This window comes from Saccopteryx bilineata, chromosome 3 (genome assembly GCF_036850765.1).
Source record: "Saccopteryx bilineata isolate mSacBil1 chromosome 3, mSacBil1_pri_phased_curated, whole genome shotgun sequence".
Lineage (NCBI taxonomy): Eukaryota > Metazoa > Chordata > Mammalia > Chiroptera > Emballonuridae > Saccopteryx > Saccopteryx bilineata.
In genome coordinates this window covers 155,980,298-155,998,703 of record NC_089492.1, presented here as the reverse complement: position 1 = coordinate 155,998,703, position 18,406 = coordinate 155,980,298, and the positions used below count along the sequence as shown (strand labels likewise).

The window sequence follows — 18,406 nt, the reverse complement described above, 5'->3', positions numbered from 1 at the left end:
ACCAGCCCCCAAGGGAGACCCCCAGGAAGGCCAGACCTGAGGAAGTGGGGAGTGCCTTGCCTGGTGGAGGAAGCAAGGATAGACTTCAAATATCTGGAGAGCATTTCATGTGTAAGGATGAGTCTTTTTTCTGTGCATCAAGAAGGAAAGCATGGAGTTCTTCATGATGGTGGATTTGACTCATCTGAAGGCAGACATTTCTGTTACTGCCTTTGGAGACAGACATGCAGCCTGGGCCAAGGCGAGCTCCGAGGCTGCCAGTTCTACAGACTGGAGGATGGGTGCCTGCTGGGGAACCACCTCCCACCTGCCTGTGAGCTGTGAGGGAGACTGAGGAGATAATGCCACCCCACAGGAGGTGACTAGACATACTGTTCTGGACTGTCACCTTCTTGTTTCACCCCAGTTTCTGTACAACAGACTCACAAGGCATAACCAATGGAACCTCTGCCCTTCCACACTGGGGCTTCTTGTTACCCCTGAAACATTAGACACTCCAGCAAAACTCAGGGCTCACCCATGCTCAGTCAGGGGCTAGAGGGGAAGTAAAGAGGTCCTGGTATCCCATCAGAAACACTCTTGACTAATCAGAGTTTGGAACTGGCAAATGCACTTTTCCTTCCTTCTTCCTCCACCAATCATTCTATCCTGAGACCTAATAGCTGATGTTCTGAGAAGATGAAGATGGTTCTTTTTTTGTGTTTTGGGTTTGTTTCTTGTTTTTTTTGACAGACAGAGAGAGACAGAAAGAGGGACAGATAGGGACAGACAGACAGGAAGGGAGAGAGATGAGAAGCATCAATTTTTCATTGCAGCTCCATATTGATCATTGATTGCGTTCTCATATGTGCCTTGACCAGGGGCCTAAAACAGAGCAAGTGACCTCTTGCTCAAGCCAGCAACCTTGGGCTCAAGCTAGCGACCTTGGGCTTCACACCAACAGCCCTTGGGCTCAAGTCAGCGATCATGCAGTCATGTCTATGATCCCATGCTCAAGCTGGCAACCTCAGGGTTTGGAATCGGGGTCCTCTGCATCCCAGTCCAACACTCTACCCACTGCACCACTGCCTGGTCAGGTGAGAAGATGGTTCTTGTATTAGTTTCTTGTGGCTACTGTAACAAACTGCCACAAATGTGGGAGCTTAAAACATAGACAGAACTCCAGTTCTGGAGGCAAGAAGTCTGCAATCAATGACACAGGTTCACATCAAGGTGTCATCTGGGCCGAGCTCCCTCCAAAGGCTCTAGGTTCCTGCTTCACCCCAAGCAGCTTCTGGTGACTGATGGCATTCCTTGACTGTGACCACATCACTCCATAGTCACACTGACCCCTCCTCTTGGTGTCAAATATGCCTCTGCCTCTGCCTCTTCTTTATAAAGACGTACTTTGGGTTGAGGACCTACCCAGATAATACAAGGTAATCCCTCCATCTCAAAACCCTAATCGCATCTGCAAAAATTTGGGCATATAAGATAGCGTTCATATAAGGTTCAGGGAATGAAGACACAGACATTGCTTTGCAGGCCGATATTCAGCCACCCACGGTACAGAAGACTGAACAACCAGCTCCACTCCATGCCAAGTTGGGACCACATCAGGAACACACCCTGCATTTGCTCCTTGCGCTTCAGCCTCCACACTGTTCCTCCAAACTCTCCCCACTCTTGGAATGAACTCTCCACTAAAGAGACAGCATGAGGTTTTCCTCACGCTTGTTCACCTTTCTGGGAAACCCCAAGTAGTATATGTAAACTATTAAGAGCTCAGCACACAGTAATGGGAGGAGCATTACAATAACAGTTCCCATAGTTTTCAAAGAGATTTGGTCTTTCTTCCAAGCACTGCTTAATCACTTAAAAATAGGCTTATGCATGGAGGAAATGGAGGTCCTCTCTTTCAGTGGAACTTGACACGGAAGTGGAAAAATGTATTTCCCCTCTACAAAACATTTGCAGCATGGTGACATTTTTCTCAGTAGAATACCTGCTAAAAGATTGGAATTAGTAAAAGAAGGATTTTCCCATAGCTAATGGAAAAATATGCACTCTATTACAAGAAAGTTAAATAAACTAGTTAGTGCTTACAAAGTTCTCACAGATGAAAAGTGTTATCTGCATCCGTGCTAAGTCCTCCCATGAATTTACTTTTTGTGAGCTGTGACAAATGACATTTCTAAAAACAGCAGCATCTAGGTTCTGAGAATATCTGAGCGATCACACAGCTTTGTGGATAAATTGCAGAATCAGATAACACCACCTCCAAATTCAGGCAGCAGGGCTGTGTCTAATTTATGGGGGGTGGTGGGGGGGGGAATAAAGCAAGACTTTTACTGTAATCGCTCAGAGGTCTTTGCAGGTGAAAACTGTTAAATTGAAAATTGTGGAAGTTGTTAGTTTGTTTTCCATGCCACAACTTCATTGGCCTTTTTATTTCAGAAAATCAGATGACTTTTAGGTTCACAGATAAACCTCAAGGGAACTAGTAGTCAATAACATTGAATATAAGAAAATTTTGGTGAACTTCCCTGTTAAAAGGGCAAGTACCAAAAACAATCATAAACTTAAGGATTTCAGCTTTCCTACCATGAGAAGGCAAATTCAATAGTTTGGTGGAAGCTAATTCCTCCATGCATATTTGATAATTATGATTTTTAAAATTACAAGACAGACCATTCAATAAGTACAACCTGAATGAAGATTGTATTTAACAGTATAGTAAAGTAAGTTCATACCTGGCTTCATTTCATTGAATAATTCATATCTGAAAATTTCTCTGAAAGAGTTCCCTTGGACTTTATGTACAAAATCTTACCTTTCCAGTCTCCCAAACCTAGACCGTCTTCATTCTTCAGTTGCTGGTACAATCTGCCATCAACATTTCAGTATCTCTCTTCTTTCCTCTCATGGTCTGTACACACACAAATGGCTGCACGCACACACACACTCCATAAAACAATGTGTCAGACAACATTTCGTTGAGTGGTAGGATCGCTGTCCCTTTTGCATCCCCACCTACTTCCTCTTTTTTTCATATCACCACTAAGAGCCAACTCCCTGAGGAGCGTACGGGCAAGCAAGAGGAAAATCTATAATATATACTTCTGGGGGATTACAGCCAGAGGGACCCAAGAACAAAATTGTTCTAAAAGTCTTCCAACTTTTCTTTATGGAGTTATCAGTATTTCTGGAAATTTCAGCTCTTTTTCCAGTTCATAGCAGACTCTTAAACAATGTTGAATAGTGAGTGAATGAAGAAATTAAGAAAACTGAGCATTTCCAAAACCATGGAAAGAAGCATGATGTAGAGAAGCATGCCATGTACTGGACATGCAGTGACTTAAAACCAGGAGACCTGCCTTTCACCTCTTCTGCTGACTTTTATGTGATCTCAGGTAGGCTACCTGAGTCTCATTTTTCACAGGTCAAGTAGAAATAACACTTATTCTACTGTTTTTTATAGATAGTATCTATGCCACAAGATAACACCTTATGGTTTAGAAAGCCCTTGGGTTTACATTCTCATACTTGACCTTCCTGACCACTGATTGGTGGCAAAAGGTACCCATCTTTTGGCTTTGAAGCAGAAGTTCACAATGTTGACCACACAAGCTCTTGAATAGCTAATAAAGGTGCACTTTCAAGCAGAAGTTTCAGCCATGTACACACCTTCTCCTCCAGGCAGCAGACAAAGGAAGAGGCCAGGTATGATCAGTTATTTGCCACTGAGACAGTGGCAGAATCTTTTTCAAACCACGACTTCTTGCTCCATTTCCTTCTTACTTGCCCCAGTCCTTCTCAGTTCCTGCTACCTGTACATGATACTGAACACCCATAACAAACACCAATGAGGGTCACTATGACAATTCCTACAAAAATATTTCTCAGCATGGAGTGGGTATTTAATGATACTCAGCGGACTTCAGGAGTCAGCAAACATTTTCTGTAAAGTTCCAGATAGTAAATCTTTTCGGCTCTGTAAGCCACATGGTCTCTCTCTGTCACTATTGCTCCATGGTGAAGAACAAAAGCCAAAGTAGAAAATACAGAAACAAATGGGTGTGGCTCTGTACCAATAAACCTTTATTTACAAAAGCAGGCAACAGGTCAGATTAGCCTGTGGGCCTTCGTTTACCAAACCCTGGAACTATAACAACTCTGAGAGAAGTCTTGATGTCAAAAACATTGTTTTCACACGTTCTTTTAGAAGCATGGTCCTGACAACTCTTAATTAACACATCTATCCAGGCACTCTTATCCCTCTTCCTCCTCTGTCCTCAGATAAAGAGCGACTGGCAAAGGGGACATGGAGCATTCAGCCTTCAACTGCAGTCACTCTGAAAAGCAAAGCAGAAGCAGAGATTAGAGCCAGACCCCAGTCTTTATGCCAGACCCAGCTGATCAAGGGCCCTCTTCAAATTGCACGGAGTTTTCTGTATACCTAATAAGGCAGCTAGAGCTGCTCTTTCACATATAGTCTTTGGTAAGGATCTGAGGCCAGGTTCCTGAAGGCCTTTATAGAACACCACTGAAGGGAAGTGGTGCCACTGGCTACCACAGAGCCTTTTCATGGGAATCTGCACTATCACTTTTTGTTTTGTTTCTCAAGCACCTCATGGCACCCATCCATGTATTAGGCTAATAACTGAATGAATCTAGTTAAAAGGAACTAAGCAATTATTTTAATTAGAAGAGAAGAAAAATAATGCCCTTGGATTCTGTTTTTAAGGGGCAAGAAGGAAATAGGGCTTAGAAAGCTCCCACAAAATATTTTTATGAAAGGAAAAATAATTAAGGCCAAATTTAGAATGTACTTGCAATAAATGGGCCAAATAAAATGAATGGTACCACTGTGCAACTAAAACTCATTCATATAGAAGAGCCCCAGAAAATCCATGTTTATGTGATGCTGTTTTGAGGGTACAGCCAATTTTACAATGTGAAAGTGAATGTTTAGTTGAGACTTTAATGATCCTTGTGAATCTCCCACACAATTTCTTAGAGAGTTTTGGTGTACACTCATTTATTAATAATAAAAAAAAAGAAGAAGGATATTAATCAATTTTCCTTTTAAATGGATTTTTTTCATTTAAATTCTTACAGTAAATTGCTTAAATTTGTTTTTATGCAAACGTCTATCTTTATAGAAAGCCTTGTTACGCATCCAGTCTACAAAAAGCAATTCCACCATAAGAGAGTTTTAATCATTTAAACTGAATTTAGTCTACAGGAAGAGATTGTATCTGCCAACTGTCCACAGCCTTTGCCTTCCTGCTTCCCTTCCAGTCATGTATGACATTGGGCCATTTTATTTCATCTCAGGCTTTCAAAAAAAGACAAAATGAATTTCAAACTAGTCAACTAGACATTGTTGTTCCTTCTATTTAAATCTGTAAATACTTTTTGGGTATCTGTTATCTTGCAGCATACAGCAAGTTATGGACATCCATAGATGACTAAGACCTAGACCAGGGATCCCCAAACTACGGCCCCCGGGCCACATGCGGCCCCCTGAGGCCATTTATCCGGCCCCCGCTGGACTTCCAGAAGGGGCACCTCTTTCATTGGTGGTCAGTGAGAGGAGCATAATTCCCCTTGAAATACTGGTCAGTTTGTTGATTTAAATTTACTTGTTCTTTATTTTAAATATTGTATTTGTTCCCGTTTTGTTTTTTTACTTTAAAATAAGATATGTGCATAGTCCGGCCCTCCAACGGTCTGAGGAACAGTGAACTGGCCCCCTGTGTAAAAAGTTTGGGGACCCCCTGGCCGGTTGGCTCAGCGGTAGAGCGTCGGCCTAGCGTGCGGAGGACCCGGGTTCGATTCCTGGCCAGGGCACACAGGAGAAGTGCCCATTTGCTTCTCCACCCCTCCGCCGCGCTTTCCTCTCTGTCTCTCTCTTCCCCTCCCGCAGCCAAGGCTCCATTGGAGCAAAGATGGCCCGGGCACTGGGGATGGCTCTGTGGCCTCTGCCTCAGGCGCTAGAGTGGCTCTGGTCGCAACATGGCGACGCCCAGGATGGGCAGAGCATCGCCCCCTGGTGGGCAGAGCGTCGCCCCTGGTGGGCGTGCCGGGTGGATCCCGGTCGGGCGCATGCGGGAGTCTGTCTGACTGTCTCTCCCTGTTTCCAGCTTCAGAAAAATGAAATAGGCCTGACCTGTGGTGGCGCAGTGGATAAAGCGTCGGCCTGGAATGCTGAGGTCGCCGGTTCAAAACCCTGGGCTTGCCTGGTCAAGGCACATATGGGAGTTGATGCTTCCTGCTCCTCCCCCTGTTCTCTCTCTATCTCTCCCTCTCTCTCTCCCTTTCTCTCTAATAAAAATGAATAAATAAAAAAAATCTAAAAAAAAAAAAAAAGAAAAATGAAATAAAGAAAAAAAAAAAAGTTTGGGGACCCCTGACCTAGACCCTACCTGTAAAGAGTTCACAGTCTAATCACAGAGACAGAAAGGACAGACAGCCCAGGCGACTGGCTTGAGCCTATGGTTGAGGAATGGGTTAGCCAAGGGGAAGACATAGACAGTCTATTCCAGGGAGACAAAGTAGCCTATGCAAAAGCTGGTTCACAAGAATCCCAGGCGATATAGAGAACTGCAAGTAGATAGAGCTTCTGGATGATGAAGCCCAAGGTTCAAGTGGGTTACAAAGAGCAGGCTGGAGCAGGAAGCAAGAGCCCAAACCCAGGAAAACACATGTGTCATGTAGATGAGCTTTGATTTCATCTTTATAGCCATGGAGAGCCACCAAGCAATTTTCAACAAGGGACTAACGTGGCCAGTTTTCTATTGTGAGCTCTTGGGTGGCTGATAAGAAGATGAAATAAAGACTAGATGTGCCACAAATGCCATAACCCAGGCAAGAGGTGATAAGGACTTGAACTGGGACAAGAGCAAGTAGGAATGGAGAGATGGGACAAGCTATGAGAACATATATAGTATTGAAGGAGATTTTAGAAATCTCTCTGAAACAGTGATTAAAGGGGTCAAAAGTAGGAAATGAGATTGGCCTTGAAGATTCTTAGTGGGGAGGAGGTGTTTTAACTGAATGCTTGTCAAATGTCCAAAAAGCTTCCCTTCTTATAGGTTCTCCTCTAAACCCAGGATGGTCCTCGATAATGCATTCTATGATTGAGGTGCAGTAAAAAATTCAGCTTTGAGCGCACAAGCAGAGTATTGTGTGCCATGTGAAAACTCCTGGGAAAGAGTCAAACTTGTAATACTTGCCCATGCACAACCCACCATCTCAGTTACAATATATGGAAGCGCAGAATGAAAGAAAATTGTGATACTTACTGGTATGGGTAATTTTCTGTGTCAACTTGACAGTGCACAGTGATCCCAGAGGAGCAGGTAAAAATGTTATTTTGGGATGTGTCCAGGAGTGTTTCAGGAGGAGATTAGCATTTGAATTGGTGGACCAAGTGAAGGAGATGGCCCTCCCCAATGGGGTGGGTATCCTGCCATCCACTGAAGGCCTGAAAGGAAGAAAAAAGCTAAGTATGTGTGGATTTTCTCCCTTTGCTTAGTAAGCTAGATAAGCATTTTCTCCTGCCCTTGAACATTAAATATTCTGGTCCTTGAGCCTTCAGAGTCCAAATAGGACTTATACTATCCCACCCACCCACCAGCCTCCACCCAACTATTCTCAGGCCTCCAGACTTGGAGATAGTTACACATCAGCTTTTCTGGTTCTCCAGCTTGCAGACAGCAGATTGAGGACTTCCTCTCTACCTCTGTGCTAACCAGTTCCTGCAATACATCTCCTCTCATAGACATTCATGTCTATCTTACTGGTTCTATTTCTCTGGAGAACCCTGACTAGTATACATAAGACAAACTATATATATATATTTTTAATTACTATTTTTAGATTCAACTCATTTTTGTTTTTGTGCTTTAAACAATGTAAAGAATACTTATGTTATGAGCCAGCTAAACCTTCATAACGCACCTGACAAGGACATTACACCAAGGGAAAATTAAAGGTAAATTTCATTCATACACAGTGTTATAAAAATTATCAAAACATTCAGCAATACATAAAGTAAATAATATATCACAAAAAAGTTGGGTTTAGCCCAGAAATGCAAGAATGGTTTGAAATTCAGAAACCTATTGAGTAATTCAGCACACTAACAGAATAAAGGAAAAAAGTTATATGATCATTCTGTAAATAAGTGAGTACTTAATTTAGAACAAAAGTGTTACTTCAGAACAATGGGGAAAGGAAGTCTTTTCCACTAAGGGTGGGGGGTAAGTGGATATCTTGGAGGATCAAAAACAAACTTGATCCCAACTTCACATCATATACAAAATCAAAACCATTGGATTATAGATATAATCTATAAGTAAATAAAATGTAATCTATAGCTTGACCAGGTGGTGGCGCAGTGGATAGAGCGTGGACAGGGATGCCAAGGACCCAGGTTCGAAACCCCAAGGTTGCCAGCTTGAACGCAGGCTCATCTGGCTTGAGCAAAAAGCTCACCAGCTTGGACCCAAGGTCGCTGGCTCAAGCAAGGGGTTACTTGTCTGCTGAAGGCCCACGGTCAAGGCACATATGAGAAAGCAATCAATGAATAACTAAGGTGTCGCAACAAAAAACTGATGGTTGATGCTTCTCATCTCTTTCTGTTACTGTCTGTCTGTCCCTATCTATCCCTCTCTCTGACTCTCTCTCTGTCCCTGTTTAAAAAAAAATGTAATCTATAGATGTAAATGAAAAAAAGAAATGACAAATTTCCAAAAGATAATATAAAAGGACATTTCCATAGCCTTGAAGTAAGCAAAGTTCTCTTAAACAGCACTAAAGTCTGTTTAAGACAGTGAAAAGTAAAGCTAACAGTGATATATGATATTTGCAATACATATATCCAAAAGAAGGATCATATCCATATTATGTAAATATCTCTTAAAACTCAGTAAGATGAACAATACAGTAGAAAAATTAATAAGACTCTTGAAAAGCCCATTCAAAGACTAGCTAAATGGCCAGTATGAAAAGATGCTCAATTTACTAATAATCTGGGAAATCAAATTAAAACCACAATGAGATTCAACTACATATCACCAGAATGACTTAAATGACTGAGAACTACACTAAATGCTAACAAGGATATATAGAACAGCTAAGTTGCACTCACTGCTGGTGGGAGTGGAAATTGATACGTCTTTGAAAAACTGTTTTACACTATTAAAGCTGAGCATAGTCATGTAATACAACATGGTAAGTTCCCTGGAGTCAACATATCCAACAGAAATGTATGCACACACCTACCAAAGATGTGCACAGAAAGTTTACAGGAGCACTCTGAAACAGCCTAAAACTGAAAACAACCCAAATGTTCATCAAGGGTAAAATAAACAAACTGCCATGTATTACTGATACAGTGGAGGGAAATATAACAAGAAAAAGATACTATAATTACACCCACCAATATGGGTACAACTCCCAAACATAATTTTGACAGATTTAAACCAAACAAAAGAACACCTATCTTATGATTTCATTTACATGAAGTTCAAAAACAAAATAAATATGTGGTGTCAGAAATCAGGACAGTGGTTCTCTCGAAGTGGGGAGCTCCTATTATAGGTGCCATAGGAAATACTGTCACATTCTCTTTCTTGTCCTGGGCATGGTTCTAGTATGTGCTCACTTTGGGGTAAGACATCAGGTTTTCTGCTTCTGTTTCTTGCCACCTCCAATTTGTGGGACCCCAAAAAAGCTTGAAAACAGGTTTCAAATGTGGAATTTCTATTTCTCAGGTGAAGTAAATGGAGGAGCTCACAAAGAAGATATTGTAGAATATCCTTAATAAAATCAGTCAGTGCTCCATTTGCTCCCTGAGAGCAGGAAAGAGGAAGAAACACACAGGGTGATAGTTAGATGGACTAAGAAGAGTACGCCCTTCCTTTGGGTGAAAATAAAGATAACTGGAACCTTCTGCAGTTTAGCTAAGAAGTGACTATTGTATGAAGAGAAAAAAAAGAAAAGTTAAATGCCCAATGTGTGAAATAATGACAATGAAGGATCTAACCTTATTATATAAAAAGGGATTAAAAGATAACAAAATAAGACTGGCTACAAGGAAATGCTGTCTTATAAAATTATAAATGTATAATTTAACTTGTAGCCAAGGGTTTAGTAAACCAACTCCTTTCTTAAAAAAACAAAAACAAAAAAAACTAATTAATTAAAATTAAATTAAATAAAAAGCTATTTATAGCAGCCAAACCAGAATCTGCAGTTACACTGACTAATATTGTATTACAAAGACTCCCCTGCTTCCAGGCAAAAACTGAGAGCCAGCTGGGGTCAGGAAGAAAAGTTTCCCTTTGGTGTAGTGTTTCACAGCTCTGTTACCTAATATTGAACCAGCTGAGTGGCTTCTAGTATTTGCACCTCCGTTGCGAGCTCCTGGCTCTGGGACCCAGGTGGCCGCACTGAAGAAGGCTATTGTGTTCATCCTGGGTGATAGCACCTGTAGGTCTGTATTTTGGCAAAACCGTGTGTTTTCAAAATATAAACACAATGAATATCAACAAAACTGTTCCTCACATTACTGCTTCTGCATCAATAATCTGTAGATAGATAGGTGGTCTCAGTATATGTGTGAAATAAACAGAGCAGGTATGCCTACACTGAGGGGACACAAGACAGTGTCACCACTCAGCAGCTTGGATTTCAATCGGTGTATTTGTAGGTATAAAAAACCTAGAGAGTATTCATCAAAGTGATTGTCCTGTGCACTTATATATCTTATATAATTTATTTTTCAGGGCTTTTTACTTCAAAGAAATCCCTAGCTAATGACATTTCAGACTTTAAAAATTTTCTGATAGCACACTGGAACTCCCTCAGGGACAGAGTTGTGAATAAGTGGATTTTTTTTAAGATCATTAACAGATATTACAAACCAATTCAAACTGAGTATTTTCTTCCCAAATTACTTTAACTTTTAAAGCCACTGGAAAAAAGGAAAAAAAAAGTGACTGATTGAATTTACTTAACCTGTCTATAATTTGCAGCTTTGTACTCCATCAGTGATGGCATTTCCAACCAAAACAAAATATTTCTATCTCTAATAGAGATACTTTTCAAAATTATCACTCTCAGTGAGTGATATTTCAAAAGATAGTAATGTTTGTTTCTTTTCTTTAGCTAGTTGCCCTGGAATTGAGAATGTTTATTTTATTGTTTAAAGTAAAAACAGCTCTGCACTGTCTACATCTGTTGCTTAATTAAACTTCCAGGTAATTAGCAGGTCCATCATTTCCTGAGTAAATGGGTGGTGGAGCTTGGGTGGTAGATTGCAGGGTTTTTTTTAGGGGGGTCCTTAATAAAAACAGTTTCTGGACTAAAGTGCTGATATTTGGGGTGAGAAGCATCACTATGCCAGCACTGCGGACATCAGGCCTGATTCTTATTTGCATCAACACCCCATTGTGAATATTTTCCATTCAAAGAGCTCCTGTGGACTTCAAGGAGAGTCGCCTGCAAAGACAGGCTGTGTGGGAGCCCTGAAAGGCTCCAAAACAGGCCCAGAGCTGGGAGAAACCATGCCAAGACTAGCTCATGCTGGAGCCCCCAAACCATGTCACAAAATTAAACGGTCTCCCCTGCCTATGCCATCCCACAGCGCATGTGGGAAATGTCCTCAGGCTTGCCAAGTGCTGCACTGGCTTCTCAGGCTACTACTTATAAATATTTGATGAGCCTTGTTCCATTTATAAGAAAGTATGTTAATAAGAATATTCTTTGAAACTGGAGTCCAATGCAAGCTTTAAGAAGGTTCATTGTTTGAGCTCCTACAGGTTTCCTTTTCCCCCCCCCTTTTAAAGTGCAAAGTCAACTTACCACAAACCAAACAAAGGAATCTAACATCCTTTTGGATGCCCCATCAACAAAAAGTGAGTAGGATTCTACTCTAAAGGACATCCTCATTTTGGAAGACTCCATTAAATTATGAGTGTAAAGAATCACAGAAACTAATGTTTCTTGAGTGTCTTCTTGTGTACCAGATACTTGAATTCTCCTCTTTTAATCCTCACCAGTGTATCACGAGGCAGACTGAACTACCCCTACTTACGTATGGAGAAACGGGCCTTACAGAGATCATACAAATTGTCTGTTCCAAAGTCCCGCAACAATAAGTGCAGAGCTGATCAGGAACCCACATCTACCCAACACTAAAGCCTGTGTTAGTCTCTCTACCTCACGCTAACTCCCAAGTGTCAGCCAATTTCAAGTGTCAAGTTCATGTCTGGCATCAGCTACCACTTCTCAGAAGAGCTAGAACTCAAATATTATGGGTTCCTTCAATTCAGCCTCAGAGAGGAAATACAGTATTTCACATACTGATGATTAAGTTGCAAAAGAATCGTTTTGTCCCAAAGTTCCCAGTGTGACTCTGTGAGGAAACACAGAATCTAAGGCAGCTTGGGATCTACAGTTGCAAGTCTGAATGCCATATGTATGTGTCCCAAAATGCTGGCATACCTCTCTGAACCTCAGTCAACAAAGGGGATTCTAGTGATCACAGTACACTCCCTTGCACACAAGTTCAAGAATGAGAAAGAAAATAGGCAAGGACTCTAGTATGACAAAGGACCCTAATGCTCATCCAGAGAGAGGTGACACATGCAAAAATATCACAGCTCCATATTATTAATGGTTGGAATGGGAGGAGAAAGTTGGCCCTTCCGCTCATCAGTTTGGGTTCCTCAAGATTTGGGAGCCATGATAAGGTGTATGATGTGGCTATTCAGTGGCCACAGAGTGAGATTAGGGGGTCTACTCCCTATCTACCTGGTGAATAAGTACTGGCCAGAAGCCCCAGCTGCCCCACACTTGTAATGGGAGTCAGCCATGACCACCCATAAGCTCCTTCCTTTTCCCACGGACTCCTGAGGTCACCAGAGAGAGCCCAGCAGCAATCTGTGCCTGTTGTGGCTATCATTTGCCGTGGATTCACTGTAAGTTCACTAGAACAGAGACACTATTCCTGGAACTTCTCACAAGGATGCCAACTTCTTTTCCCCTTCTCAAAGGGTGTTTTCTTATCTGCAGCATGGAGACAGCAGGAATACAGCCTGCTCAGCCTAGCATACTGGGTGACACTACAAAAGGAATGTGACCCTATTTGTAAAAGTGCTTCCTACAACCCATGCTGCAGGGACAGTGTCTCATTAACATTTCCTTTAATCCCAAGCACATTTCTCAACATCAGACTTGTTACTATATTCTCATCATTGTGAATTTGTCTTTTGAGAAAACTAATCTACATAGGAGTGATGTTTCATGCAATAGAAAGTCAAAACCAAAGTTTAAAAATAAAGTAAAATGTTTTCCGAGTATGGAACATCAATGTTCTATACAGTTTGCACTTAGTCAATATATCTTTACACACACTGAGTTGAGGCTTAGGTTCTATATTATGCGGATTTCTAAGCACACTTTCCCTGGCCTTTGCACTTAGGATAAAATGAAACTCCTCAAGTCTGAGGCCAGGCATGACCTGAAGCTGCTGGCCTCTTAGATCTTATCTTGACCACCTCCCCCATCTTCACTGCTCTCCAGACACACTTCAAAGATGTGGAGCTGGATTCCCACCTCTTGGGTCTCCCTTCTGTGGTTGGATATTCACCTGATGGTCTCATCCCTTCATTTCTGATTTGGCTCAAGTGTTCTCTCATAGAGACACTTTCCACTACCTCTACATTCAAAATAGCCCAGCCCTGATCTTCCTGTCACCATGTGTGACACTTTTCCTGTTTGGTCCTTCATGCACTGTTCTCCCCAACTCAACTGTAGCCTCCAGAAAGTCAGAGAGCATCTTGTCTCCAAGCCCCAGAACAGGGCCTAGTACATGCAGGGCAGGAGAAAAGCGCAGCCTCAATCCAGCTTTACCTGATATAAAATAACACCAAACTTAATTGAATCCTTCGCTGCATCCGCTGCACTAGCAGCCCTTGAACTGCAGGAGGAACGTTCTCATTTTTCCTCACCCACCAAGCTCAAATTCTTTCCCTTGCAATTAATCTACACCTCCTCTTGCAGGATGGTGATGTTCACCTGATCCGGAAGGAAGACCTGTTTTTACTGCTAGCCTGGGAAATGTCTTACCTGTTGGGCAGGGCCTTGCCTGCCAAGGAGGTAAAGCTACCCTGCCATGTAAGTGTGAGATGATGATAAGCTCTGTGACCAGGGAGACCCAAAGATTCCCTCGTGCTCTTAGGGCCCCTCTGTCTGAGTGAGCCCAGGCTCCAGGGGCAGCCCAAAACTGCAGCTCCTATTGCTGAAGAAATCTGCACCATGCTGCAGGAAGGGGAGCAGTGCCACACTCACCACATGGGCTACTTCTTGTCTTAAAATTTGTTTCCTTATTGGGTCATTTTTAAATTAGAGAAGTAATATATACTAGTTGTAACAAGTGAAACACTTAAAAATGCAAACAAAAGCAAAGATAATTCTTTCTCCCTGTCTCACCTCATTCATTACCATGCCTATATTCATGTTACTCTTATAATTATGCACTGGAACATATGTACAATATATATAATCATATATTAATATATGGTTATATTATGTATAATTTTATATGAGTGGGGCAATATACATGCTGGGGAATTTTAGGACAATCTTTTATTTACCACCTAGCTATATATTTTGCTTGACTTTCTGAGGTGTGGTTTCTCCAGGGACATACTGGAGAGCACAGGTATGCTGCAGCCAGAGGCCCACATCTGTGTACAGTGGCACCCATCCTACTTTCTGTTCTTAAACACACCTGCCTTGGTCACACTGGAAATCAGGTGAGCCTTCAGAGAAGCGGCACTGCTGGTGTGTTCTATTCTCAGTTGCTTGGTTTGGGGACATTTGAGCGGATGCCTTTCCCCCTCTTACCCAACCGCCACTCCCAGACCCTGGGCCACCTTGAGCACAGGCTCTGGTTTCTCATTGCTCCCTGGCCCCCTTGCCTCCTTTTGTTTCTAATTGGCTCAACTTTTGAGTTGACAGCCCCTGCATTATTTCTGACCTTGTTATTTCCAGTGACCTTCTCAAAATAATAAATCTCTAAACCAAGGCCTCTTCCCCTCTCTCGACAGGTACTTCTCCCATCCCCTCTTCAAAGCTTGCCCAAGCCTTCGCCTGGTGCCATCTACCCAGCCCCATCTGTCTGCAAGTGACTACTCCTCCTGACCCTCACCTTACTGGGTCAAAAATTTCATCAACGCATTTTTGTATTGTTTTGTATGCTTCAAACATATGCAAATACATTACTTCAGCTACTTCTTAAAACAACTTTATGAAATAGAGAGAGGTAAGTATATTGGTTCCCAAACTATAAGTTTGGGACATCAACAGGCAATTTGTAAATAAAACATTAAAATGGTCACATGAAGAAAACATTCAGTTTCACTATTAATAAAAGAAATGCAAAGCCTAAGAATACTGATAGACTCTTTGCCTATGAATTAACAAATATGAAAAGAATAATAATACTGACTGTCCAGCAGGGAGAGGGGCTGTACACGAGACCTCTCCAAATAGGAGCTCACATTGGTGGCATTTCTCTGAACAATAGTTTGCCAACACAGAGTGAATGAGAACACTGTGCAGCCATGCCATTGTTACTGTAGGAGTTTGTCCCAAGGAGGTAAAAAAAAAAAAAAAAAAAGCTAGGTAGAAAGTTTAAGCTGCAAGAATACTTGATAGATTAAGTTGAAGTTATGCAATAAAGTGCTCTGAAAAAATGTAAAATAATAATGTGGAAGAATATGTAATATGATGTAAAATGTTCTGATATAAGTAAAAACAACTACATAGTAATACATATTGACTAAGTCCCGTATATATATTACAGATATGCTTATCGATACTAATATCACACACCCCAAAATGTCACAAAAGATTATCTCCAAATGATGACATTATGGGTGCTTTATTTTCTTCATTTCTGCTCACCTGTATTTTCCAAATTATTTTCAATAACCGTGTATAATTTTGTGAAGGAAAAAACAAGAAAATGATCACATTAAAAAAACTGCCTGTCTCAATGGAACCAGTTCTACATTGGATTCTTTCATCCACTCACTTATCCTTTCAAAAACTATTTAGTGAACTCCTACACTACGCAAAGCATTCTGCTATATGATAAGAATACAGAGACTAAATTTTTTTTAATTTAAAAAAGAAAAAAAAGGAGATGCCCTCTGCCCTGGAGAAGGTACTCTTGGTTAATGGGAGAGAGCCAGTGGGGGTTGCTGGTTTGAACAGCAGTGACCACCAAGCACAGCTGGAGCCCATTAAACATCACTCTTCCCTGAACCCAAGAAATGTCCTCAGAAGATATTGAGGCATCTGGTCATTCTTGGGTGAGATTAGGCCTGGGAATTGCACCTGAGTCTGAAAAACTGGTTTCTAAGAATGGACAGTAGAGAGAAAGCATAGACTGAGGTTCACTCATCCTCTTCAAGCTCATTGCTACTGTGTCTCCTACCAACTTAAGACAAATGGCTAGTGTGGCCTGGCTATGGAGAGCTGGGTCATCCCATGGTGCACATGGCTAAAGACGTTAATTGAAAGGCCCAGAATGATCCATCTTATACATACATCATTAGTGAAAATTCAACAAAGTTCCCCAAAAGTGTTCCTCTGAGTCTGCCTCTTAAATAAGCATCCGGCCTCCTGATTTTCCTGGATAGCACTCCCCTTCACTTGCAGGACTTGAACCTCCCACACACACCAAAGCTGCTTTTCCGGGCTCTTCCTGCAAGCAGTGTGGCACTCTGCAAGGAGTCTTTATAGCCTCTATGGTGCCATTTTGTGATCCCATGGGAACGCTGTCATAGTCAAAGTTAACTCAAAGCATCTGCTTTCAGTTGTCTTTTTTGTTTTTGTTTTTTCCCCACAAATGATAAAGAATTTGTGTTGATTCTTTCCCAGAAGGCAACTTGTGACCAGTGTTCATTTGGAGGCCTGACTGGAGCTTGGCAGGGGACCATGATGAAGTGAACCAGTCCTCCTGGGAACTGAACTCCTGACCTCATTAGTACAGGGTTCCAATCAACTGAGCCACCAGGCACGTTCCTCATTTAAGGCATTAAAGCAGTAATTTGCTAAATGTTAATTCTTAGATTAACTACAGATGAGTAGAGTTCCTAGGGGGGAAAGGAAAGAGATTTGTTAATTCTTGAAAAAAAAATTGGGTCATCTGTAGATGATCCCGTTGTTTACTTTTTTTTTTCTCTCTCTCTCTTTTTTTTTTCATTTTTCCAAAGCTGGAAACGGGGAGGCAGTCAGACAGACTCCCACATGCGCCCGACCGGGATCCACCTGGCATGCCCACCAGGGGGCGATGTTCTGCCCCTCTGGGGCATCGCTCTGTTGCATCCAGAGCCATTCTAGCGCCTGAGGCAGAGGCCACAGAGCCATCCCCAGTGCCCGGGCCATCTTTGCTTCAATGGAGCCTCGGCTGTGGGAGGGGAAGAGAGAGACAGAGAGGAAGGAGAGGGGGAGGGGTAGAGAAGCAGATGGGCACCTCTCCTGTGTGCCCTGGCCGGGAATCGAACCCGGGACTCCTGCACGCCAGGCCAACGCTCTACCACTGAGCCAACCGGCCAGGGCCCTCCATTGTTTACTTTTAAGACATAATTTTAGCCTCTGAAGATGATACACATCAGGGTCTATACTACCATGATTTCTTTAGCAATATCCTGACCATAAGACTTTCAAGGAGGCCCTGGCCGGTTGGCTCAGTGGTAGAGCGTCGGCCTGGCATGCAGGAGTCCCGGGTTTGATACCTGGCCAGGGCACATAGGAGAAGCGCCCATCTGCTTCTCCACTCTTCCTCCTCTCCTTCCTCTCTGTCTCTCTCTTCCCCTCCCACAGCCAAGGCTCCATTGGAGCAAAAGTTTGCCCGGGTGCTGAGGATGGCTCTGTGGCCTCTGCCTCAGGCGCTAGAATGCTCTGATTGTGGCAGAGCATCGCCCCCTGGTGGGCATGCCAGGTGGATCCCGGTCGGGCGCATGCGGGAGTCTGTCTGACTGCCTCCCCATTTCCAACTTCAGAAAAATACCAAAAAAAAAAAAAAAAAAAAAAAGACTTTCAAGGAAAAAGCAAATGGTGTCACTTATGCACTTGCAAAACACTGCACAATGATTTTCATAGTAATTCCTCCATATTTTCTCTTTAAAATCAGGCACATAATTTAGGTGGTAATGCAAGGGAAAGGTTTCCATATTGAGGCAGAGATGGCCCCATTCGAAAAGGACAGGCGGGACCCAATACCTCTCCCCATTCCCAGAACCCTAATTCTGTGAAGACAGACCCTCCCTCTCTTGGGAGAGGAGACAGGACCCATGGCCCTGGCTCAGGGCGTGCTGTAATCCACCCATCCGCCCTC

The 18,406-nt window shown here is 42.4% G+C and overlaps 1 long non-coding RNA gene across 1 annotated transcript in view; it reads right to left on the bottom strand.

Annotated features, from left to right (window-relative positions):
- Nucleotides 1-4,058: 4,058 nt before the first annotated feature.
- LOC136330699 (uncharacterized) overlaps nucleotides 4,059-18,406 on the bottom strand; it is a 57,039-nt gene continuing 42,691 nt past the window's right edge. Inside the window, exons 2-3 of the long non-coding RNA XR_010730362.1 lie at nucleotides 7,290-7,471; nucleotides 4,059-4,334 (exon numbers count right to left, since the gene is read on the bottom strand). This is a non-coding gene — a long non-coding RNA (uncharacterized lncRNA). The remainder of the gene's footprint in view (nucleotides 4,335-7,289; nucleotides 7,472-18,406) is intronic.